This window comes from Oryctolagus cuniculus, chromosome 7, assembly GCF_964237555.1.
Source record: "Oryctolagus cuniculus chromosome 7, mOryCun1.1, whole genome shotgun sequence".
NCBI lineage: Eukaryota > Metazoa > Chordata > Mammalia > Lagomorpha > Leporidae > Oryctolagus > Oryctolagus cuniculus.
The window spans coordinates 36,031,802-36,058,593 of NC_091438.1; the positions used below are offsets into that span (position 1 = coordinate 36,031,802).

The window sequence follows — 26,792 nt, forward strand, 5'->3', positions numbered from 1 at the left end:
CAGAGAGCTTCTCTTTCCCGACCTGCCCCCATCCCAAGTGAGCACACAACCAGAAGACGGCCATATACAAGCCAGGACAACAGCCCTCCCGACACCAAACACTGCCAGAATCCATTTCTGTGTTTAGGCCTCCCAGGCTCTAGTACTTGGCTAGAGCAGCCCCAGCAAACAAACACACCATGGTAAAAAGTTTGAATTTTAGGGGCTGGCATTGTGGCATAGCAGGTTAAGCTACTACTCTGATGCCAGCATCTCATATGGGTGCCAGTTTATGTCATGACTGCTCCATTTTCAATCCAGTTCCCTGCTGGTGCACCTGGGAAAACAGTGGAGGATGACCCAAGCGCTTGGGCTTCCGTTACCCACATGGGAGACCTGCAAGAAGCTCCTAGCTCCTGACTTCAGCCTAGCCCAGCCCCAGGTGCTGTGGCCATCTGTGGAGTGAACCAGAGGATAAAAGATTGATCTCTCTCCCTCTCTCTGTGTAACTCTGACTTTCAAATAGATGATTTGTTAAAAAAGAAAAGAAAAGAAAAAGTTTGAGTTTTATTCAAAGGAAGGCAGTGAAAATGGTTTAAGAGAGGGAATAATGTGAATTTTTTTAAATAATTTCTCTTGCAGGTACTGGGGAAAAAGATGGAAAGAGGTAAACCCTGAAGATGAGAAAACCAGAAACAGTTGGGTAAGCGAGCAGTGATGGCACCCTGAACAGAAAGGGAAGTGGAAAGATTTTTTTTAAGATTTTTATTTATTTATTTTGAAAGGCAGAATTACAAAGAGAGATACAGAGAGAGAGAGAGAGAGAGAGAGCGAGCACTTCCAACTACTGATTTACTCTCCAGATGGCCACAACAGGAGCCAGGAGCTTCTTCTGGATCTCCCTATGGGTAGCAGGGGCCCAAGCACTTGGGCCATCTTTAGCTGCTCTTCCCAGGGCATTAGCAGGGAGCTGGATTAGAAGAGGAACATCCTGGACATGTACAGGTAGCCATATGGGATGGCAGTGCCACAGGCGGTGGCTTAACCTGCTTCACCTCAATGTCATCCCCCGGAAGTGGACAGATTTAAGGTGCACTCTGGAAATCTGTTCTGGCAAAAGGACTCTTGCTGGTAGGAATAAAACCATCAATGTGGCTTAAATACCTGCATTGAGGGTGCTGCCCTGTTTTGCTTGGGAATCATAGAAAAGCAATGACATTTGATGGAAAAGTAAATTCAGCTGCAGACAAATCAAGCTTAAAATACCTATGAGTCACCCAAGTGGAAATGTCGAGTCCTGACTGCTATCTGCATCCACAGCTCAGAGAGGAGGCCTGAGCGAGACATAAACGTGAGGGAGAGGGACGTACAGACAACATTGAAGTCACGCGCCCCGTGAAATTAGATAGTGTGAGCATGCATGTGCAAAGGGCCAGGGCCCTTTCAAAGGCTCCTCTTCCTCTATCCTACAGTCTCCTTATGTGTAAGTTTATAAACGAGAGCCAGTAAGTGCATATGTAGACCATGTCAGAGGAACGGACATAACACAGTTCATGGTGGGGAGGGGGGGATCCTGAAACCAACCTGTTTCTTATTTTGCTTGAGTGCTACAGATAGAGTAAAAAATGAAGGTAGATCTGAATCATTGAGAGTTCTTATAAAATAGGTTCTAGTCAAGGTCTATGCTGTTAAAAATAAAATGCAATCTCCCCCTCTTTCTCCCTCTCTCTCTCTCTCTCTCTCTCTCTCTCTCTGTCTCTCCTCCCCTCCATCCCTCTCCCAGATAGATAGATGATAGTCAGCTGCCCATACAACCCCTCCATGCAACTAAAAGGCCTCTATTCTAGATATCCATCAACTGATGACTGGTTAAAGAAAAGCTGACATATTACTCAACCATAAAAAAGAATGAAATCCTGAAATTTGCAGCAAAATGTATGCTATGGGAGATAATTACACTAAGAGAAAAATACCAAACCCAAAAAAGACAAATATCACATGTTTTCTCTTATTTGTGGAAGTTAATTTTAGAGTATAAAAACTGTGTGGATGTCATTTCATTTGGTATATAGTTATAAATAGTGCTTCACTGACTCTCACCACATAAATGATGATATACTCTTCTTTCACCCATTAAAAAAGCAATGGAGAGGGAGCAACAGTGAAGACTCTTGGGATACTAGTAATACTTCGTTCTTAATAGTGATTATGGCAGTTACAAGCACAATTAGAGGGGGCCGGCATTGAGGTGTAGCGGGTAAAGCCCCTGCCTACAGTGCCAGCATCCCATATGAGCGCCAGTTCGAGTCCCGGCTGCTTCACCTCCAATCCAGCTCTCTGCTGTGGCCTGGGAAAGCAGTAGAAGATGGTCCAAGTGCTTGGGCCCCTGCATCCACGTGGAAGACCCAGAGGAGGCTCCTGGCTCCTGGCTTTGCATCGGTTCAGCTCCAGTAGTTCTGGCCATTTAGGGAGTGAGCCAGCGGCTGGAAGACTTTCTCTCTCTGCCTCTGCCTCCCTGTAACTCTGATTTCAAATAAATAAGCAAATCTTTAAAACAAGTACAATTGGGGGCTGGCATCATGGCGCACTAGGTTAATCTTCTGCCTGCGGCACCAACACCCCATATGGCACCGGTTCAAGTCCCGGCTGCCCCTCTTCCAATCCAGCTCTCTGCTATGGCCTGGGAAAGCAGTGGAAGATGGTCCAAGTCCTTGGGCCCCTGCACCCACGTGGGAGACCTGGAAGAATCGCCTGGCTCCTGCCTTCGGATTGGCGCAGCTCTGGCTGTTGCAGCCATCTGAGGAGTGAACCAAAGAAGGAAGACCTTTCTCTCTGTCTCTCCCTCTCACTCTCTGTAACTCTACCTCTCAAATAAATAAATTAAAATCTTAAAAAAGTACAATTAGATGTCAAAGAAAAACTCATTTATCTGTATATTTCTATGCATTTTACTTCAATAGTCTGTTAAAAAAATTGAAAACTAAAAGCCCTTTTCTTCTCGTCTTTTTGTAACTCACAAGAGAAACAAGAAGCCAGACTTGCTGTAATATTAGTTCTTCCCTTTCTCATGACTCATTAAGCATTGATGTCATTTGTAAATTTTCTAATTTAGAGAAATTGACTGGTTCTGTATGAATCAAAGGGGCTCTTCCCTGCCTTGGTTGCAGCAGGGTCTGACAGGAAGCAGCACATCCCATGGTGAGTACAGGCAGGGCTGGGTGGGGGGATGTTCCCTTATTCCCCCTGAACCAGATCCCCTCCTGGGACGATACCCACCGGCTCCCAAAAACAGCCCAAACTCTTTAATGATGTATTAATTTTCCTTGAGACTTTGAGTAAGGGAAAGAACCTAGAAGTATATTTGAGCTGATTATTATATGTACAAAATTAATGTCTATATATCTAATTACAGAACTAAAATGAGCTATTAGAGACCATAATTAAAGAATGAAGGTGATGATGAATTACAGTGGGCAATGGTTCGAGGACAATTTTAACTATACTCTGTGGATCTAATGTCCGTGGTACTATCTCACATTACTGTTCTCATCACATAAGCTCAGCTCAGAGGTTTCCCAAGTCCCTTATTGTGTTTTGTGCCATGGGAACAAAGAGGCCCTGAGAACACGGCCATTAAGACCAGTTAGTACAGTCTGGCCTTCTGACAATGACAGGGGCATTGAAAAAAACAAAATGAAACAAAACAATGATATCTCATGATCAGTGTAATAGAAAGCTCTTCTCTGGAAAGTTTCTAAGAATTAATCTTTCACCATGACACAGTGGGTAGGGATCTGCCTAAGCAAGTCTTTTTGTCTTTTCACATTTAGAACTTCCATCAAGCTAAAAAAAAAATAAGCTTCTGTGTGTAAGTGTAGACATATATATGTACTTATGTGCATGTGTATATACGCACAGAAATCCCTTCTTTTTGAAAAACAGATTTTATTTATTTGAGAGATAGAGTTACAGACAGTGAGAGGGAGAAACAGAGAGAAAGGTCTTCCGTCCATTGGTTCACTCCCCAAATGGCTGCAACGGCCAGAGCCATCCGAAGCCAGGAGCCAGAAGCTTCTTCTCAGTCTCCCATGTGGGTGCAGGGGACCAAGAACTTGGGCCGTCTAGAACCAGTGTCCATATGGGATGCTGTCGCTGCAGGAGGAGGATTAACCTACTGCCCCACGGCGCTGGCCCCCAGAAATCCCTGCTATATGCAGGTTCTGCACCTGCAGATTCAACTAAAAATAAAAAACAATTGTTCCTGTGCTGAACATGTACACACTTTTGTTCTTGTTATTATTCTCTAACCAATACAGCGTTAAGCACTATTTATATGGCATTTGCACTGTACTATGGGTTATAAGTGACATAGAGATAATTCAAAATGCTAGGGTACTCCAGAAATGTTCTTGCAAAGATGGAATAAAAATATATTTATTTTGGTTCAAATAAAACTTGAAATCAATGTTCTTCTATAACACACATTTTCCTTGAACTTTTTGTACTGTCCTTGTCTATGGAAGAAGAATGTGTGTAAGTTATATGGAGCCACTATGTCACTTCATAAAACGGATTTGGGCATCTTCACATTTTGGCATCTTCAGGGGAGTCCTACAATCAACCTCTGAAGATATTAAGGTGGTAACTCCATATATATTTGGTTTAGTGTATACATGCATATGTTGTATGAGAGTGTGTGTATGTGTGTGTGTAAGCATGTACATGTAGATCTTCCAACAAATTCATGGAAAATGCACATTATCTGTGTTTTCAACTTAATATTTTTGAAATAACATATTTGCTTTGACTGTATGTTTTCCTGTGCTCTATCTTCTAAGTCCGATATTCTCTCTTCTGCTTCACCCATTCTGTTTTTAAGGCTTTCTAATGTGTTTGTCATTTGATCTATTGAGCTCTTCATTTCATTTTGATTTCTCTTCACTATAACACTTTCCTGTTCTACTAGTTTCTGAGTTTCATTTTGACTCTTCCTTAAAATTTCGTTTTCACGAGAGAGATTTTCAATCTTGTCCATTAAGGATTTCTGTAGTTCAAGGATTTGCTTTTGAAAACTTCTAAATGTTCTTATCATAAATTTTTTGAAATCCGTATCTTGCATTTCTTCTATCTCATCATCTTCATACTCTTGGCTTGGGGTGTTTTGCTTATTTGGAGGCATCATAGTGTCATCGTTGATCTTGCTCCCTCTATTTCTGTGTTTGTTACTCAGCATAGTTAATTCTTCTTGCGTCACTGTGCGTTTTTTTTTTTTTCTTTCTTTTTTTTTTTTTATTTATACTGTGTCCGTGTTAAGTGGACTGCCTGCTGTTGGAGGAGCCTTGGAGGCTTGAGATGGGTGTGGCCTGAGAGCTCTGCCTGGTTCTTCCAGGTTAAGGGTGTGCAAAGGTGACACCCTCAGGTTACGCGTGGTAAATCTCTCTCTTTTTATTTATTTATTTATTTTATTTATTCAGGGGGTAAGTAACACTGCAGGGCACGGCTGTGCAGAATTGATGGTATTTAGCTTCCAGTCTTTGGCTCCTCTGGACTCCCACTGGGTTGCCTAGGCTACTGAATTGTAGTGACTCAGTTCCTTAGCTCTCCCCCATTGATATGTAAATCCAGAGCGCAGGCCTGCTCTTTGTCTCTTGGGAATTCTAGCCTTGCAGCCTTGTAACCTTTGCAAGGTTAGGGGGAAGAGAAACCCCGAAGCTTTTTTTTTTTCCTTCTTTCCGGTAGTGAGTTTGCTGCACTTTCCGGCCCCCCTCTAGATTCTGACCCCCGTTTCCCCACCAATGTCTCGGGTTATTGAGCTCACCTCCCCTTCCAGCGCCGATGTGTGGAGCGTCCCAAGTCTCCCCGCTGTTGTCTGTGTGGCATGCACTCCCCTTGGAGCACTGGGGCTTCTGCGGCTCCGTCCCGCGACTTGGCTTCCGCGCGGTGGGCGACCTTGTTCTCCCAGTAGGTCCTCCGATTCACGATTCCCGTGCAATTTTTTCCTGGTTCTTTTTTCTGCGGCTACCGTAACTCCCCTTTTATTAAACTAAATTTTCCCGGACTATCGGTGCGCGCCCTCACTATTCCGCCATCTTGGCTCCGCCCTCTGAAATAACATATTTGCAATTTACATTATAGTCAAAGGCTTAACACTCCACTAAATAAAGAGTTCAACAAATAAAAAGCAAAGAATATAGTCTAGCAGGAAAATAGGCAATGGCCAAAAGCAATAATGAAATGTAAAGATGTTCAAATTCACTTACATAAGGTAAATTTTAAGATAGGCACAAAATCCCTGAAACTACAGTAGTATATGATTCCTGTCAATTTGTGAGATGTAGAACAAAGTGACAAAGCATGGTATTTGCAGCAAAACTGATACACACAGGCTTTTCTTTCACTTTTTTGGTTTTTTTTTTTTTTTTTAGTTTAGTTTTAATTTTAGCTCCCACATGAATGGGAGAATATGCAGTACTTGTCTTTCTGTGTCTGGCTTATTTCATTCAACATGATGTCCTCCAATTTATATTACCTTTTAAGTCTACTCCTTTGTAAAATTTTTGAAGTATCCTTGTGTGTCTGTGTCTGTGTCTGTGTGTGTATGGGAGTGGGCATTTGGCTCAATGCTTAAGACACCCACATCCCATAGCAGAGGGCTTGGGTTAGAGACCAGATCCACCTTTGTTCCAGCTTCCTGCTAATGCCCTCCTTTGGAGGCAGCAGGTGATGAGTCAAATACTTGGGTTCCTGCCACCCATGTGGAGGATCCAGATGGAGTTCTGGCTTCCTGGCTTTATGCTGGAAGAGTTCTGACTGTTGCAAACACATGAAAATGAACCAGCAGCTGGAAGATACCTCTCTCTTCCCTTCCCCAAATAAATATTTTTTGAGAAAGCTGAAGAAACACAAATATTGTGGGGAGCAACTCGGACTAGACTAAGTTACTGGAATTAAGACTTATTCTATGCATCTGCTCTCCCACAATATGGCGCTGGGAGAGGAGGAAACAGCTTCTACACAGCTGCCTCTCGCCAACTTGAGTGATGACCTGCAGGAGCTGATCCTGCTCCTGATTGGAGGAGAGCAGCGTACTCGGCGTGTGGGTAGCAGAGTTGGGATTGGTGGAAGAGGACTATAAAGGAGGAGAGAGACAACATGCACCAGGAACATCTATCTGAACGAACATCTGAGCAGCCCCCGAGAGAGCCGGCCGGTGGTGTGCCGCTCCCCCGCGGAAGTGGGGAAAGTGGCAGGGGGCCCGCCCCTCCACGGAGGTGGAGGGACGGCAGCCAACCCAGGAAGAACCAGCAGCAAACCTGGGAAGGGCCGAGCAGACAAAAGAACAGTGCAGGGTCCTGTGTCATTCCTCCGCGAAGAGGGGGAGCAACATAATGGTGCCGTGACTCGGATAGGAAACCTAGGAGGCATAATGGTGCCGTGACTCGGATAGGAAGCCTAGGCGACAAAATATGTTGTGCATCATGTAGTTCAGAGGCACTATTTTGTGGACCATTTTGCAAATAACAATTCATAAATATAACCAAATGAAAGAAAGAAACCGAAAGAAAATGCAAAAAGTCAAGGTACAAGAGGGAAAATGTGGAGACACAGGGGCCAGAGGATCTACTCAGGTGCAACGCTGCTGCTACGTCAGACACTCCAATCAGCACTGTCCATGTGTGGATTCAATTAATTCCCATTACAGTCCTCTGCAATGGACAGAACTGTCTGATGGATGAAATAGCAGTGGCACAGAGTGGTTAATAACCTTCCCAAGAGTCCAAACCAGAACCCAGCCCCTGGCTGCAGAGCCCAGCTGTGAGCCTCTGAGCACTGGAAAGCAAGAGTGACAGAGAAGCTCCGTGAAGAGCACGTGCCCCACTAGCTCTGGAGAAGATGGCTACAACGGAGGGCCACGGCACACAGGGGAGCTGGCCAAGACAGTCTACGTGGACATGGTGGATGGCAGTCAGTGGAGGAGAGAGGCAAAGGGCACTGCAGGGGTAGAAGGTCAAGGCTCAGTGACTGGTAGGCAGAACAGAAAGGTTAGGTCAAAGATTTGACCTCAATGACAAAATGATCCAGGGCAAGAAGGGGTAGCAGGAGCATTTTGGAGCAGCTGAGTCCTTCCCAGATGTGCCTTTACTATGCCCAAGGGTGTCCAGGGGGAGGTGTTCACCAGGCAGCTTGAGATTCAAGAAACAGCTGCAGTAATAGGTCCGCCTGGGGCTGATCTGAGAGAAGCTTCTAAGAGAAGAGAGTGAAGCTAAGGCCCAGGTAGAGGAGGCCAAAGGGGGTGGCTGGGAAGGGCGTGACTCCTAAGTAGGAAAGGTCTGAGCCATAGGAACAGACTTGGGGGCTTCCCTGACCTGAGCCTCCATCAATCCCCATCTCTACTTGTCACCCCACACTTGGGACAGAGCACCCCTCAGTAGATGCTAGCAGTACAATCATTGCTGTTCCTTGAAACTGATCAAAAGGCAGCTCTGGGAGGACAGGAATTGCATCTGTCTTGTTCACTACCAAATCAAAAAAGTCTCATACATCGCATGGCATGAAATAAACCGAGGTTGGGGCCAGCGCTGGGTAAGTAGGTGAAGCCTCTCTGCCTACAGCGGTTCAAGTCCTAGCTGCTCCACTTCTTATCCAGCTCCCTACTAATGGCCTGGGAAAGTAGCAGAAGATGGCCCAAGTGCTTAGGCCTCTGCACCCACATGGAAGACTTGGAAGAAACTCCTGGCTCCTGGCTTCAGATTAGCTCAGCTCTGGCCATTTCGGCCATTTAGGGAGTGAACCAGCAGTTGAAAGACCCCTTAGCTCAGCTCTGGCCATTTCGGCCATTTAGGGAGTGAACCAGCAGTTGAAAGACCCCTTAGCTCAGCTCTGGCCATTTCGGCCATTTAGGGAGTAAACCAGCAGTTGAAAGATCTCTCTCTCTCTCTCTCACACACACACACACACACACACACGCACACACTGTAATTTTACCTCTGAAATAAATAAATCTTTAAAAAAAAAGAAAGAAACAGATGTTGCATGAGAAGGAATGAGTAGAGGGTTAGAGAAACCAAGCTGATGAGGAGATAGCAGGAGCGCATTCCCAGTCCAGGGCTGCTTCTGCCTGCCCCTCCCCTAGAGCCCTGCCCACAGCTTCTTGGGCAGCAGCCCTCACGGGTGGAGAATGAGCCCCACATGACACATTCACATGTCACAGAATGTCTGTGTGTGCGACTATGCAAGTGCGTGTGCGTGTGCATGCTGGCTGGGTGCAAAAAGGCCAAACCACAGCCACTTTGCGCCAGCAGACCACACCCCTCACTTACTGTGAACCTCCTGGCACACACATAAATGACAGAACCCAGCATTTCACACACCACAACAGGCATAAAATGTGGCCAAGGCCAAAGGTAAGAGTAGCATCCCACCCTGTGCCCCACAGAACGTGTGCTGGAGTTCAAATCACTGAAATTAGTGTTGTGGCTCCTAGGCTGACAAACCCACTTCCTCCTGGCGGAAGCACTTACTCTTCCAGATCATGTGAGATTTTGAGCATCAATAGACGACAGGAGCAGCAAGGGCTCTGCACTGGTTGTAGCAACGGAAATCAGAGGCCAGCAACATCATCCGAAGTCTTCGGGTTTATAAGTGAGGGTCTTCAAAAATTCATGGAAAATGCACACAGGAAAAATTATACATTGATGTCAGTGTTTTTGCGTGAAATAGATAAAAGTGACTTTTAATTCCATTTGCCATGAGCTTTCTGAAGTGCCAAAATGTTGATGCTCAAAGAACGTAGAAGGTAAGAGGTGCTCAGATCATTGGTGTCTTGGTCTTGGCTAGGCTGTGCTCCTGAGTTATTCAAACACAGTCTTGCTGTTATAGCAAAGGTACTTTGTAGATGTGACTAACATGCTCAATGGGTTGACTGTAAGGAAGAGCCTGATTCAACCAACTACAAAGCTTCAAAAAGCAGAGCTGTGACTTCCCTGGAAAAGAAGAGAAATTCCCCCTATGGACGATAGCACCAGCCCGTGCCTGAGCAATCCAGCCCTTCCTGAAAAGCTATGCCTACCATAAAGATTGGGGACTTGCCTTCCAGCCCCCCACCATCATCTAAACCAGGGCCTTGCAAGAAATCTATCTCCTGCTGGTTCTGTGTCTCAGGGTGAACCCCAATTGACATGAGCAGGGACAGCCTCCAAGGATCGCATCCATTCAATAAGGACTAATGAGTATTCACTAGATCAAAAACAACAGCTGGCAGGCACTGCTCCAGACAGCAAAGATGTAAAAGGGGCACCTCCTTGTGTTTTGTGAGGAATCAGTGCCAGAATGGCTACCTCCCCAGGGCACCTCCCATGCCAGGCTAAAATCCCTGCCTTTAGGTACTGCCATTGATGACGAATGCTCTTAAATGCCATTATGGTTTGCATGTGGTTTGTCCCCTGGGAGATTCATATTGCAATGTAATCCCTATTATGAGATTTAAGAGGTGGGACCAAGTAGGACCTGTAAGAGGTGATTAAATATCTGCCCTCATGTTAACCCATTCCTGCAGTTCATGGATTAATGGGTTAATAGGAAAAGCATCTGGGGAATGGCCAGGTTCCCTGTTTCCTGTCTCATGGTACCCTGGGTCATCTCAGGACCCTGCCAATAAGAAGTCAATATCAGATGTAACCACTTGACTTTGGACCAGAAATTAAGCCCAAATAAATCTCTTTTCTTTATGACTTACCCAGTATGCAGTACTGTGTTATTAGCCACAGAAAACAGACTAAGACAAATGAACAAACAGCACCTAGAATTATCCTGTCCCTATATGGTGGGTTAATGCTAACAGAAGTAAGGAAACACAGCGTACTTAGCTGGCTCCGCGGCTCACTAGGCTAATCCTCCGCCTGTGGTGCCGGCACCGGGGTTCTAGTCCCGGTTGGGGGGCCAGATTCTGTCTGGGTTGCTCCTCTTCCAGGCCAGCTCTCTGCTGTGGCCCAGGAAGGCAGTGGAGGATGGCCCAAGTGCTTGGGCCCTGCACCCGCATGGGAGACCAGGAGGAAGCACCTGGCTCCTGGCTTCGGATCGGCGCAGCGCGCCAGCTGTAGCAGCCATTTGGGGGGTGAGCCAACAGAAGGAAGAGCTTTCTCTCTGTCTCTTTCTCACTGTCTAACTCTGCATGTCAAAAAAAAAAAAAAGTACTTCACCAAGGTTGCAGAAAATGAACTCAAAAGGTAAGTTTATTCTGGTGCAAATTTTTGAGACCCATGTTTTCATAGTACACATTTTTCATGAACTTTTTGAACACCACCCATCTGCATGGATTCATTTCACTGAGGTAAAATCTTCACAGCTTTTCAGATGAGGAGAGTGCTATAAGCACAGCATGTTTCGAAGGAGGTGGCAGAGAGCAGCCCTCAGGGAAATAGATCTAAGTCACTAACAGGTGAAGGTTCCCGCAGGGAAAGTGGGGCCCTAACACACACTCTCCTACCCACTGCCAGGCCTCGCTCAGACCTTGCAAACCATGCAGGGCCCCTTCCTTTGGTCTTTCCAACTCTTCTACACATCTGGAAGGGAGGAAAGAGCCCACAAACATGGATAGCTTGTAGTCTCAAGGAGGTATATATTTTAGAGATTATAAATTTGAGAGTATCTGATTGAATCTCTAAAATTTGAAACTCAGGCAAATAAAGAAAACCCAAAGAACAACCACTCCAATGTGTGTTAAATAATTCCAGCTCTCTCTCCCAAGGATTTTCCACATGAATCTACAGGTCCACCCAGCTGGGATCCACACTGCAGATGTGCAGAATGGAGCCTAAATTGAACTCCATGTGGGATGTAGGCATTCCCTAGGTGTGTGGACAACCTTCGAAATGGAATTTTCCAGAAGCCTTTCTGATGAGGGACTGAGGAACCTCCAGGGACATGGCTTCATCACTTGTCCTAAGAAAGAGAGGGAATCAGGACCACAGGTTCAGGCCAAGTCGCCTGTCTATGTGCATGGTGAGGATAGCATGGTGAGTTTTGCAGGGTACTCTAGCTCATGCCAGCCCTGTTCATGCACCTGGTGGCCCGGCACTTAGAAGAGAGACCATGAAGTTCAAATGGAAAAATCTGTTCATTTAAAAATCTATATATATTGTCTGAGAAGTACTGATAACACTGGACAGAAGGGGAAGCAGGTGGTAGCAGCTGCAGCAGGCCCCTTCCCAGGACCTGGGCAGGCCTCAGAAGCCCCAACAGCTTCCAGCATCACATGGAGCCAGAGCTGGAGCCAGGAGAGGAAAGAATGGCCACTTCCTCGAAGTAGGTGAGAGCGCCAGGCTCCTGGAGAGTCTGGAATAGGAGAGAAAGTGCCAGAGTTCCTCTTATTGCAGACATGGACAAAGGGAAGTATTCATTTCAACTAACGTGGTAGCTCAGGGTTTGTCTGCACCAGCTTTGCTTCTGGGAATGACGGTAAAATAGAATACACACACACACACATACACATACACATACACATACACACATATTTTAAATTATCACAGTTAAAACAATGGGGTAACAGAGCACTCCATGGCAGAAAACACTATACAAGCCAGTAGCTCTGCCACTATCAGAATGGTTGGCAGTCCTGTTGTAACAAAGTGTTCCCAAATTCAGTGGCTTAGAATGATGCGAATGATCTGGAGGTCAGAAGTCCTAAAGTCAGGTGTCAGCAGGGCTCCGTTCCTGCAGGAGGCTCTGGGGGAGAACGCACATCCTCGCCTCTCCAGCTGCCTTGTTTGGCACACAGGGAGCAGGGCAGCACCTGTTCTCCTCTCTTACCTCTGCTTCCACCCTTATCTCTCGATTCTCACCCTGGTTCTCCCGACTCCCCCTGTTAAAGATCCTGTGATAATGTCATGACCACTCAGGTACAGCAGAATAATCTCTCTGTCCCCAGATCCTTCCATTAATCACATCCACAAAGTCCGTTTCACCATGCAAGACAGCACATGCACAAGAAATGGGGTCTTCGCAGAAGTTAGCAAGTTATGATGAGGCCATCCGGATTAGGGTGCCGGGTAGTGGCCATGCCCTTTGTTAAGAGAAAAGAGAGAGGGATTTGGACAGAGAGACACCCAGGGAAGAAGGCAATGGGACAGTGGAGGCAGGGACCGGAGGGACTGCAGGGGTCAACAGAGGCTAGGATACTTCCCTAGAGCCTTCAGGCAGAGCGCTTTAGTTTTTAGGCACCCAGAACTGTGAATAATCTTCTGTTGCCTTAAGCCACTAACTTGGTACAGCAGCCCTTGGACACTGATAGGAATAGTCAAGTCCATAATTATTTTTCCTTTTTTTAAAAAAAGATTTTATTTATTTATTTGAAAGGCAGAGTTACAGAGAGAGAGAAGGAGAGGCAGAGACAGAGACAGAGAGATCTTCCATTCACTGGTTCACTCCCCAACTGCCAGAGCTGCGCCGATCCAAAGCCAGGAACCAGGAGCTTCTTTCAGATCTCCCAGGCGGGTACAAGGGGCCCAAGGACTTGGGCCACCTTCTACTGCTTTCCCAGGCCACAGCAGAGAGCTGGATCGGAAGTGGAGCAGCCGGGACTCAAACCTGAGCCCATATGGGATGCCGGCCCTGCAGGCAGCAGCTTTACCCGCTATGCCACAGCACCGGCCCTATAATTATTTGTCTTCAGAGCTATTCTTCCTGTCACTCACAGGCGAAGGCCTGACATGCCTAACACTCACATGCTTAACCAGGGTCATTCCGTGTGGAAGAATTCGCTTGGCTCTCCCCTGCGGCTGCGCCCTCACTTCCGGTGGCTTTCCTATAAACCTTTATTACAAATAGGCTGCAGGACCACGGGCTGTAGTTTGCCAATCTGACTTTTGAAATACTACATGAAGATGTTATTTGTCTTGAGTGCTGAGGTTTTTGGCATGCCCTGGAAGTTTGCACCCCAGGCGAGTGACTCAATTCCTCACTCAAGTCCCAGGCCTGTCCCCCCAACATTTTCCTCACTGTGTCCATTCTTCTGCATTTTTCCAGGCTGAATTGCCCTCCCTCCATCCAGCCTCTTCCCAATGCTCTTGATTGCTGAGTAATAAATAATGCTGGTCTCCAGCGACTCTGACAATTGATTACATCTGTGAATTCTAATAACCTAGCTGACACTTCCTGCAGAGAATTGAGGGAGATGTCAATTAAGGCCAATCCTAAGCAGATGCCTACGGGCCCTCCCTAGACACTCCCCTTGGGGCAGGGGTAGTGTTATTGCTTGGGATTGTAGGAGGGCTTTTTGTAATTCTCCTGCCACATTTATGCAACCTAAGGCATCCTCACCATTTGGATAGCATATTGAAAGCCTTGCAAAAGGGATGGTAGCTAATTAAAGGACAAGTCATCTTATGTAGGTCTTCTGCTCACCACTAGTGTATTTCTTCCACATAATATATTTTATTGAGTTGGGGGTGGGCTCTTTTATACAGTTTAATGCAACTGCCTGCTCACAGAGCTGTCCTTCTCTAACTGATGGTGGGTGTTCCCTCTTGGTCATGCTTTATTGTTGTGTGATAAAAGGAGCTTTGGAATAGAACTCAAGGCATTACAAAATCCGGGCTCTATGATAGTCCAGCTATGGGCATACCTAGGCATGTCATTTGTTCCCTTTCACCCTCCATTTTCCTCATCTGTGAAATGGAATAATAATCTCTGCCCTTCCTCGCTTAGTGGTTATGACCCAATGGAATAACAACTATCAAAGTGCCTTGCTACTAATAAAAGTGCGGACACACAAGCTCCTGTGTACCAGGAGGTATGTTGTGGACTTGTTTGTAATCACAAAACACTGGACCTGGGGACTGGTGGTAAATCTTGGTATATTCAAGCAATGCGTAAGACTATCACTCTAAAACGTGTCAACTTGGAGATGACAGACAGAAACAAAAGCTCCATTCTGAAAATGGTAGGTGTGGATATAGATATGTCCATGCAACTTCAGAAAGTGTCCACAAAGACAAGAATCATACCTAACTTATAGAAAGTAGTTCTCCCCTGATAATCAGAAGAAATGACTAGAAAGGGGAATTTTGCTTCTTATGTTATATAATTCTTCAGCGGTGGTAGTAAGGGTTAGTATTATTACTTAGCGATTTTCAGGAGTGGTACATAAATGCCAGCTGTCTTCACCTTGCAGCCATGGGCCAGATGGTTTTACACATCTGCTCTCCTTAAGGTGCACATTGTTAATCCCTAACCCGCTCCCCCACCATCGACCCCCACACATACACTTTCCCAGCAGCTGAAACACTGATCCCACAATGTCGAAGGGACTTGCTCAAGGTCGCATAACCCATAAGGCAGAGCGCCACGGGTCACCCACTGTGACTAGACCCCTGTACTGTCTCCACCGTGAACACAGTCATGTCCATCCTTTACTTACCCCTTCATTCAGTCCACAAATACTTGCTGAATGCCTACCCTGGGTTTAGCACCATACTTGGTTCCGAAAGAGCTGCAAAGATGAAGAAGGCAACATTTCTACCCATAAGCAGTTCAAAGCTTCTTTTACAGTTAATAGGAAACAGAAGGGAAAAGAACGCCCCCTGGGCAGAGAGAGAGAGAGAGGAAACAGCAAGAACCTGTCCATCTGCCCTGGCTACTCTCGTGAGGGTGAGTCAGAGATGACTCTGACCAGCTCCTTCGAACAGTGTCTTTCACCCAGCAACAGGGCAAAGACACCCTCGGCACTGCAGTGCACACACACTCAGTTTTCCAACCCTTCCCCCTTGTTTTTATCCAAAAATGGACATGGGGTGATACAGTAAAAAGAATGAAGCAAAGCATTTGTAGAAATTCGAAGGGATAGAAGGGCTGAGGTCACGTTAGGAGCTGGTAGAAGGCAAAACTACTCTGGTGGATCAATTACATTCACATTTATATGTTGGTGGTTAAAAGCGGGGGGGGGGGGGGGGGCTCTGACTCCAAATAAAGAAATACAGACTACCATAGTCCTGTGTGTGGTTTTTCTTGGATTTTTGGAACTGTCATAAACTATATTTCCCCTTCCCCTATGTATCTGGGGACCACAAACAAAGGATTTGAAGAAATAGGCACTTATATCTCTAAAGTTCACTTAATTAGGTTTTCTCCCCTCCCACTCCATTGGAATTGAATTTTTATTCAAATCCTATTATCCAGGGCCAGTGCTGTGGCATAGCGAGTAAAGCCGCCACCTGCAGTGCTGACGTCCTATATGGGCGCCGGTTTGAGTCCCGGCTGCTCCACTTCCAATCCAGCTCTCTGCTATAGCCTGGGAAAGCAGTAGAAGATGGCCCAAGTCCTTGGGCCCCTTGCACCTGCGTGGAAGACCTGGAAGAAGCTCCTGGCTCCTGGCTTTGGATTGGCGCAGCTCCAGTCATTGTGGCCATCTGGGGTGTGAACCATCCGATGGAAGACCTCTCTCTGCCTCTTCTTCTCTCTCTGTGTAACTCTGACTTTCAAGTAAATAAATAAATCCTTAAAAACAACAATAACAACAACAAATCCTATTACATGGGGCTGGTGCTGTGGCATAGTAGGTAAAGCCACTGCCTGCAGTACTGGCATTCCACTTGGGCACCCATTCAAGTCCCGGCTGCTCCACTTCTGATCTAGCTATGGCCTGGGAAAGCCAATAGAAGATGACCCAAGTCCTTGGGCTCCTGCACCTGCATGAGAGACCTGGAAGAAGCTCCTGGCTCCTGGCTTTGGATTGGCCTAGTTCTGGCCATTGTGGCCATCTGGGGTGTTAACCATCGGATGGAAGACCTCTCTCTCTGCCTCTGCCCCTCTGTAACTCTGCCTTTCAAATAAATACATAAATAAATCTTTTTAAAAATCCTATTATCTGTTACATCTTTGGCATATGTTATGGTTTTGATAAAAGCCAGTACATATGAGTGGTCCAAGGACTCACACAATACAAGTCACCATTAATGCAGACTGCTAGAACAAGCAAGATGAAGGAAATGGAACATGAACTAGAATGAGCAGAATTTGAAAGACAGAAGGAGGATAAGGGTCACTTAAGGCAATAGTCACAGTCTGAGACACAGTGCAGACAGATAAATGACCACACCTAGGACAGTGAGGAAACAAGGTTCACCAAGGTTTAGAACTGCAGGGAGGCCGGCGCCGCGGCTCACTAGGCTAATCCTCTGCCTGCAGTGCTGGCACACCGGGTTCTAGTCCTGGTTGGGGCACCAGGTTCCAGTCCTGGATGCTCCTCTTCCAGTCCATCTCTCTGCTGTGGCTCGGGAAGGCAGTGGAGGATGGCCCAAGTGCTTGGGCCCTGCACCCGCATGGGAGACCAGGAGAAGCACCTGGCTCCTGGCTTTGGATCAGTGCGGTGCACCGGCTGCAGCGGCCACTGTGGGGTAAACCAACGGCAAAGGAAGACCTTTCTCTCTCTCTCTCTCTCTCTCACTGTCCACTCTGCCTGTCAAAAAAAAAAAAAAAAGAATAATAAAAAAAGAACTGCAGGGATCCTTGTTTACACGCCCTTGTGTCACAGGCGTGCCCTCTGAGATCCAGACAGGTGACCTGACAGGGCAAGACCACACAGCAGTACCTACTTGGCCATACTGAAAGAAGCTCCTGGTCCACTTGGCAATTTTTAGTAATTCCTCAGTGAATAAGTTGTCCCCAGGAACAAGCAAAGGTTCAGAAATGGCAGGCTGGGGACTCACGAAAAACAGGATATTTGAAAGTGATTTTGATTTGAGTAGAAAATACATATCGGTAATTAAGAGAATTGAAATTGGAAAGATCAGTTGGGATTTGATGTAGACCAAGAGGTATGTACCTTGTTTTCCATGAAGGTAACAAGAACTACTCTGTACAATTAAACAGGCCTCAAATAGCAAACCTGCAATTGTTTCCAGGAACAGACTCACACAAGAAGATAATTCAGGTAGCATCAAGGAAAGATCTTTCAAGAGTAAAACAAAACCTCAGAATCCCAGGGAAAGAAGGAGCTACCTAGGCTTTTCATGTACTTTCTCTGAAAACAGCAAATAATTTTTATAATATCTTTCCTTTTTAAAAAGCTGTATGCTTTCTTTTATTTCTTTTTCTGATACAAAGTAATGCATGCTCATTTATAACTTCTCAAATGCATGACGAATCAAAAATACTTCCATAATGTCCTCACCTAAAAGCAAACATAACTAACCCTTTGGCATATTTTCATTCAAGCTTTCTTTTTCCACACATTTTTACATAATTGATTTCATATGTTTATATAAATTTGTGACTTTTATTTTCAATTCACATGATATCATAAATAATTTCTTATGTTGTCTAAAACTCTCCAAATCCATCATTTTAAAGGCTTATAATCCATACTGGCCATTTAGATCATTTTCTTTTTTATTCATAATGCTGTAATAAATAATTTCTCTGTGTATAAATTTTGTCTCTTTCAGCATGTTTCCTTACAGTAGAGTCATGAAAGTAAAATTCCTGGATTAAATAGTGCGGACATCTTTAAAAGTCATTCATACATTTTGCCAGATTTACTTAATAAGTTTAAAATTTGTATACAACTCTGAGGTTGGGGAGAAGGTTAGTAGTTTTTTGTTTTTTGTCTTTTTTTTTTTTTTTTGACAGGTATTTGACAGGTAGAGTTATAGACAGAGAGAGAGACAGAGAGAAAGGTCTTCCTGCCCTTGGTTCACTCCCCAAATGGCCGCTGCGCCAATCCGAAGCCAGGAGCCAGGTGCTTCTTCCTGGTCTCCCATGTGGGTGCAGGGGCCCAAGCACTTGGGCCATCCTCCACCGCCCTCCCGGGCCACAGCAGAAAGCTGGACTGGAAGAGGGGCAGCCGGGACTAGAACCGGGTGCCCATATGGGATGCCGGCGCTGCAGGTGGAGGATTAACCAAGTGAGCCACCGCGCCGGCCCCCAGGTTTTTCAATCACTAATAAGTATTTAATATTTTAAGAAATAAGAAGTCTCCAACAAATGAATTTGTAGTGAAGGGAGACATCTAGGTTACATTTAATATCTACTCAAACCTTACTTTCTCCTACCTTCTGATCAATTCTCTGCCCCTCCCTTCCATCACAACCTACATCACCCTTGTCCTCTCCTAGCCTTCCAGACTCTAGGTTTTATCAGTTCTGTGATTTATGAAGGGGGATTCCGCTTTGCATTTCCTAGCACAGGGCTCAGGCCTCACGCAGAGGCTTGCGCACTTTTGCCCAGGGCTTTGGAAAGTACAGTTTTGCAACAGAAAGATTAATGGTGCTCTCCTGATGTGCATGGGCTGTGTGTTTCTCATTATCTTCCCTTGGATACAATCATTGGCTTTCCTTCCGAACCCACAAGAGGCTGGTGGTTGCTCCTTCCAGAGTAGGGAGTCTTCTCTAGGTCTCATACAATGGTGAATGCTGAGTCACCAGCCTCTCGTGTAGTCACCGTCTCCTCTACTCCACCTGGCATAGCTCGGCAGCGAACTCCCTCACTGTCCACTTCCTTCTTCCCATCCCTAACTTCTTTTCCTTCCAATCTTTCTTATATCTTACATCAAAAATCAAGTCTTCCTGGAGCAAAACTCCCGTTGTCATATAACTGTGCTCAGACATCTGCAATGGTTCTTTATTGCCTGCATGGGAAATGAGGCCCAATAGTTCACAAGGAGTCAATAAAAATGTTTACTGTGTGCTTTTTCAGGGGCTATGCCACAGCATTAAGCACTGTGAGATCTGTACAATGAGCTCTATGTCTAATTTGGGAGTAAAACAGACACATAAAAAGTTAAATAAGAAGGCTCCAGCTCCTTAAATCTGGTCCTGCATATTTGACTGGCAGATCACACTCAACTTGTTGCAAAGTCAACTCACTGTCTTCTCCCCAAATGTATGTTTTCAGTTTGATAGTTTCAACTGTGCAGGTTCTCAATCCAGGGCTGATACATATCAGGGACAAAGGAAGATTTCAGGGGCAGGAGATTTGGACTCTGCAGGGCTCATCAAAACCCAATTATTACTTCCTTGCTTTCTTAGTTGTGCCCAGGAGAAAAAATGAGTATAAAAACTAAAAAAAATTCCCTAATGTTGTGAGCATGTAATCTAATGAGAGAGACACAGAAGGAGTCCCAGGTACAGTGTCAACTCATACACTCCAAGTTTAAGTCTCCAGATCCTAAGCCACGCACTCAATTATTACGTTTAGGAGAAGCATATAGGGACATGTAACATATTTTCTTGGTGTTCTTGTGTTCTATTAAATCTCAATTAGCCCAGATATTGTAACAACTATCGTAACAGCTGTGAGCTCTTATATTTACAAAACACTCTTCCAAACAGTATCTGATTTAATCCTCATACCAAATTCACAAGGTATGTTTAATTTTACAGGTGATAAAACCATGCTTTAGGGATGTTAAGTCACACAATCAGTTCCTTTCAGTATAACAGATGTTATTAATTTCTAATATGTGTCAGGTACTAGGTAAATTATTGTACAATCTGAGACAAAAAGTGATAATTTACATGTAAACGTACAGATGTTGCTACAAACACAGAGATAAGGAGACACATAAGTGAACACAGGTTCAGGGAAGGTGGGGTGCATGGGTGAGAAGCACATCAACTGAACTAGAACATGAACAAAAAGTTAGCACACAGATGTTGAAACTGAATTTTGAAATCAGAGATGACTAACCTTTTCCTCACCTGCCTGTTACAGGGTAGGCTTTCAATGGATATTCATTGAATGAAAGAATGAATACATCAGATTTACTCTGATGGAGGGAATGGCTGAAATGTCAGCCCAAACAGTAACTTCAGCTTTGAAACACCTACATTCTGCCAACTGAGCTAATTAGCAAGTGCATCTTCGGACATTCCAGGAGGGCTACCTGGCAACGGGGCAGGTGGCTTTCAACATAAGGGCCTCTCATCACTCTGACAATCTCTCAGAATTGCTTGGAGGTGAGAAAGACTCTAGAACTCAGAAGAAAAGAAGACTTTCAACTTACATCTACCCCACTCCCTCAAAAAAATTTTTGGTGTCATGGGCTATGCAAAGAGGGAAACAGTACTTAGACTAAAGCTCTTAGAGCTATAGCAAGGATGCCCAGCAAATCCTACACTAAGCCTCTTTAGCTGCAGATAACTCTAGATTATAAAAAAATGATCCCAGGGCAGGCATTCGGCCCAGCAGTTGGGGTTACCAGTTAGGATGCTCACATCCCATATTGGAGTGCCTGAGTTGGATACCCATCTCCACTCCTGATTCTAGCTCCTACCAATCCAAATCTTGGGAGGCAGAAGCCATGGTTCAAGTGGGTGAGATACTACCAACTGTGTAGGAGACCTGGATAGCATTCCTAGCTCCTGACTCAGCTTTGGCATGTTGTTGCAGAGATTTGGAGAGTGAACCAGAAGATAAGAACTTCTGCGCTCGCTCACTCTCTTTCTCTCTCTCATAAACAAATAAATAAATTTTTTTAAAATAAAAATTAATAAAGGTGCCCATTCTTCACCTACCTTCTCTGAAATTTGGTTCCAGAACGACATCTGGAATCTCCCAGGCTGGTAAATCAAAGCAGAGTGCCCACATCCTCCAGTGATCACAGAGGGCCCACCCCTCTCCTCCCACAACCTCCGGTTCCACAGTGCTTGTGAGCAGATGCCTCCACACCAACCCTCTCCTGTATTTCTTGCTCCTTGGCCCAAGTCTCTGCCTTCTGTCTCTGTAGGCTTGGCGTACACATGCAACTATTCTTGGAGCTTGTATGTGCCATCATTTCACAATTCAAAACCCCAAATAAGAGACAGGTGGTGGGATTCTCCAGAGGAATTAAAGCAAGAACTCCAAGCCCACGCTGTCTGAATCTGAATCTGGCTGCTCAGTGAATGGCCCAGAGGCGGGCAGGGACCAGCGCTATCTTTTCAGGAGTATGACTTGGATTATACCCAGCCAGCACAAGGCTTTTTATTCCCTTTCATCCCAAACGTGTTCCTGCTCAGCATTTCTATTGGCTGTTTCTCATTCTTGGAAATTAAACTTACGTTGAAAAAGTAATGGAATCAATTTGTGAATGATGAATGATCAGATTAATGCAATTGCAATGATTTCTTTAAGGAGAAAAGTATTAAATGAGCCTTGGAAAGACAGGCTCTGTGGTAACATTATCTGGATCTATTTTGGACTCAAAATTATTCATTGGACACTTGACAATTAGGATTTCTTACTCAGCTTTTCCATGAGTAGAGATGGATTATGGTTGGTTCTCAGGGATGAGCATTTGGCCTAGCAATTAGGATGCTAGTTAAGATGACTGTGCCCCATGTTGGAAGGCCTAGGTTAAATACCCTGCTCCAATTCCTGACTCCAGCCTCTTGCTAATGCATACCCTAGGAGGTAGTAGTGATGGCTCTAGTAATTGTGTGTCTACCACTCATATGGGAGACTTGGAGTGGGTTTCTAGCTCTTGCTTCTGCCTCAACTGTTGCAGGCATTTGGGAAGTGAACCATGAATGGGAGCTCTGTGTGTTTATGTATTTCTATCATCTATTTCTGTCTTTCTACTTCTCTCTCAAAAAAATAACTAAAAATTTGTCAAAAAAAAGAAAAAGAAGGTCTTGGGGTACGTGGCATGGCATAGCAGGTGAAGCAACTGCCTGCACACCATTGGGAAATGCTGAAAAAAAAATACTAGGTATGTTGAGAAAGGAGACCCCAATTCCCTCTCATCCATACTATAGGGGAGTTTCAGCAGCCCTGCATCCCAGGGAGCAGAAACTTTGAGCTCAGGAGGTGATTCAGTGACATGGCCAGCTAGGAACACCTAACAGCATTACTCTTGCAGCCCCCAACTGGGGACTAAAATAAATAGTGTAAATAAAAAATCATAAAGCAATGAGAGTTGAAAAAATAAGATGCTTGCTAGCAGCCCAAGATCTCCTCTAGGAGCAATGGGGTTTATTAGCTGGCCTTTAAATCTATTCTCACAAGCTATGAAGATGAGAGCAAAAAGAAGAATTGAGACTTTAGACAATGCTGGCTCACAGTGAGATATAAATAGATAGATAGACAGATAGATTAGACCCCTAAATACTTCCCCCATGCTTTATCATCGTTTGTTATTAAGTCTGGTTCAACAGTGTATGCACATTCAGCAAGAGGGACACCAAACATGAGCATTTGCCAAAGTAAAGCCACCCCTTCCTCTGAGAGCGTGTGTCATCCAGATGCTGAATCCCTACAACAGCACCAAGATGGGTGACACACCAGCAGCCAGGGTTCTCTCCAATCTGGCAGCTGCTCTCCCTCCCAACTTTCTCTCTCACCACTCCTTGACCCAACACCTGCTCCAAGAGGCTGTTGTTTCTTTCCTCCACTCCCCTCATATGCTCCCCACAGTCCTTGCTCACTCCATCACTCTGAGTCTTTGTTGCCTGGGTCAGTTCCAACCATACTGCCAGCCCACACTGTCACTTTTTCAGATTGAATTCCTTCCTAGCCACCAAGGTTGGGGCTGGGCTCCACACCCTCCATATTCAAGGCATGTTTGCCTTGACTCTCCCAATAACAAGTGTTCTCTTTCCTTCACCTTCACTCTTTTGACTCATGCTTACCTCCCTAGAGAATAATTCTCTTTCTTGTTCCTTGTTTCTCCCACAAGCCCATGAGAAATTTGGGCTGAGATCATCTCATTTATATTTGTAGCCCCTCAAACCACTCCAAGGCTTCCTTGCACATCACAGTCGCTCAGTAAACATTACTTTATCTTAGTAAGTATACATATTGCCAGGCTCAGGCCTTTGGCCTAGCGGTTAAGATGACACTTTGGATCCCAGCATCCCATGTTGGAGTGCCTGGGTTCAAGTCCTGGCTCCATCTCCTGATTCTCACTTCCTACTGTTGTGCACCCTGGGAGGCAGCAGGTGATAGCCCAAGTGGTTGGGATCCTATCAACCACATGGAGACCAGGATTGAGTTCCAACCTCCTGGACATCGGGGGAGTGAACTAGCAGATGCAAGCTCCCTTTCTCTCTCTCAAATAGATTTATACCTCTAGTCAAGATTCTTAAATTCCATAAATAAATAGCAGTTTGTTCTTTAGTCCACTAGTTCTGTCTCCACACGGCTGAAGTCCTTTCTTTTTTTTTTATTTTTTTTTTATAATTTTAATTTTTTTTATTTTTTTATTTTTTTTTTTTGACAGGCAGAGTGGACAGTGAGAGAGAGAGACAGAGAGAAAGGTCTTCCTTTGCCGTTGGTTCACCCTCCAATGGCCGCCGCGGCCGGCGCGCTGCGGCCGGCGCACCGCGCTGATCCGATGGCAGGAGCCAGGAGCCAGGTGCTTTTCCTGGTCTCCCATGGGGTGCAGGGCCCAAGCACCTGGGCCATCCTCCACTGCACTCCCTGGCCACAGCAGAGAGCTGGCCTGGAAGAGGGGCAACCGGGACAGAATCCGGCACCCCGACCGGGACTAGAACCCGGTGTGCCGGCGCCGCTAGGCGGAGGATTAGCCTAGTGAGCCGCGGCGCCAGCCTGAAGTCCTTTCTCAGCTTAAGCTTTTCAGAACCTTCTGGAGCCTCTGCATCCTGAAAGGTCTGAGACTACCTTGGCACCCCTTACCTCCATTTCCCATTGAAGGGCTGGTTCCTGCGAGTTCACTTCCCGTCTGGTGGTGGCACACTCAGAACAGCTGTGGGCTCTCTGAGTCCTCAGACCCTGATCTTGACATTCTCTTACTTTTTCTTCTTTTTTATGATTATTTATTTATTTATTTATTCATTCATTCATTCATTTAAAAGGCAGAGTCACAGAGAGTGGAGGGACATAGAAAGATCTTCCCATCTGCTGCTCACTCACCAAATGGCCACAAATGCCTGGGGCTGAGCCAGGCCAAACCCAGTAGCCTGGACCTCCATCCAGGTCTCCCACATGTGTGGCAGGAGCTGAAGAACTTGAGCCACTTTCCACTACCTCCCCAGCCGCATTAGCAGAGAGCTACGTTAGAAGTAGAGCAGCCAGGACTGGAATCAGTGCTCATACAAGACGGTGGCATCACAGGTAGTGGCTTAACCCACTGTGCCACAATGCTGCCCCAACCTTACCTTTTCTTTTGTTCTTCTTTAATTTAGTTAGTTTTCATTTATTTGAAAGGCAGAGACATAGAGAAAAAGAGATGGACCTTTCATTCACTGTTTCCTCTACAAATGACTGTATCAGCTATGACTCAGCCAGGCTGAATCCAGGAGTCTGGAACTCCATCTGAGTCTCCCATGTGGTTATCAGGGACCCAAGTAACTGGGACATTATCTACTGCCTCCCACCAACTGACCTTAAATTTTCTAAATTCATCCTGGACCACCCACATTCAAAAATCTCAGACATGGGGTTTATACAGCAATGTGGCCACCTTGTCTCAATTATCTCAGCTGTGATCCATTCCGTCACAAGCAGCAGCTTCCCAGGTCTGTTCCTACACAACCCCAACCTTCACTCAACACCCCACCACCTCCTCGCCAACACTTGGGCTATGCTGTCGTCTTGCCCTGGAAAGCAAGTCCTGCAGGATCCATGCAATCAGAATCTCTGAGCAGAGACTTGTGAGAAACAGACCGTTCCAAGGCCATTGCTTTGGGAAAAAGGCAGCTTCTAACTCATGAATGGCAGTCAAGTTACAATCGGAAATGCAGGATTTTTCCTTTTTAAAGGAAAAACTAACATTGACAGAGTTGCTTTTTTGAGCTGCTCTCCAACAATTTTGGAACAACCGTTTAGGGAAAGAGGAAAAACAAGAGAGTGTTAAGTAACAAATGGTGGGGAAGAAACAGAGAGGAAGAGGGAGGCAGAAGAGAAAATCAAAGAGGAAGTGGAAGGGAGGGTGAGAAAATGAGAATCAAAAGGAGAAGGGAGGAGAGAAAAGTGTGGAAGAGGAAAATGGCAGAGGAAGATCATACAAACACCAGCCACAGGTGCTGCGGTAGCCTCAACTGCCTCGCGCTGGGATCGCTAACATCTGCGAGGGCACAGGACTCCTATCAGTTCATTAGAAATACCCACACTATGGGCCAGCGCCGCGGCTTACTAGGCTAATCCTCCGCCTTGCGGCGCTTGCACATCGGGTTCTAGTCCTGGTTGGGGCGCTGGATTCTGTCCTGGTTGCCCCTCTTCCAGGCCAGCTCTCTGTTGTGGCCAGGGAGGATGGCCCAAGTGCTTGGGCCCTGCACCCCATGGGAGACCAGGAGAAGCACCTGGCTCCTGCATCAGATCAGCGCGGTGCGCCAGCCGCGGTGGCCATTGGAGGGTGAACCAACGGCAAAAAGGAAGGCCTCTCTCTCTCTCTCTCTCTCTCTCTCACTGTCCACTCTACATGTCAAAAAAAAAAAAAAAAAAAAAAAAAGAAAGAAAGAAATACCCCACACGATAAAACCTGTGCCAGAGGCCCCTGACCCCTGAGCAAATAACTAAACAGGATTCAAGAAGTTCAAACTGCAAAGGCTGTTGTTAACCTGCTCTCAGTATCCATTAAAGATGCAAGATCTTTGAAAAGTAGATGACCATACATCTAGATTAAGCCTCATGTTCAAAACCACCCATTAGTAAGTCCCCCTTCCTCATAGATGTTCCCATTCAAATCCTAAATCATTCAGTCTTTCTGTTAATAGGAAGCACTGGAGAAAGACTTATTAAACCTCTAAACAAACTGAAACACTCGGTTTCATTGTTCCCAGAAAAAGACTGACCAGAAGGACCTGAAGGACCATTGCCAGAATGTTAGAGATGGTTCCAGGTGGAACACTGTGATCGCGTGGGTGGGGGAGGCACCCAAA

The 26,792-nt window shown here is 45.6% G+C and overlaps 1 protein-coding gene across 9 annotated transcripts in view; it reads right to left on the bottom strand.

Moving 5' to 3' along the window:
- DDR2 (discoidin domain receptor tyrosine kinase 2) overlaps positions 1 to 26,792 on the bottom strand; it is a 175,378-nt gene that overhangs the window by 120,709 nt on the left and 27,877 nt on the right. Inside the window, exon 3 of one of the 9 annotated variants that reach the window (XM_070077434.1) lies at positions 9,501 to 9,629. The exons of 7 other annotated variants lie outside the window; for them this stretch is intronic. The gene's annotated coding sequence lies outside the window, so the exon portion shown is untranslated. Of the gene's footprint in view, positions 1 to 9,500; positions 9,630 to 15,394; positions 15,467 to 26,792 lie in introns of those variants that run through there. One more of the 9 variants, XM_070077436.1, reaches the window with a different exon arrangement.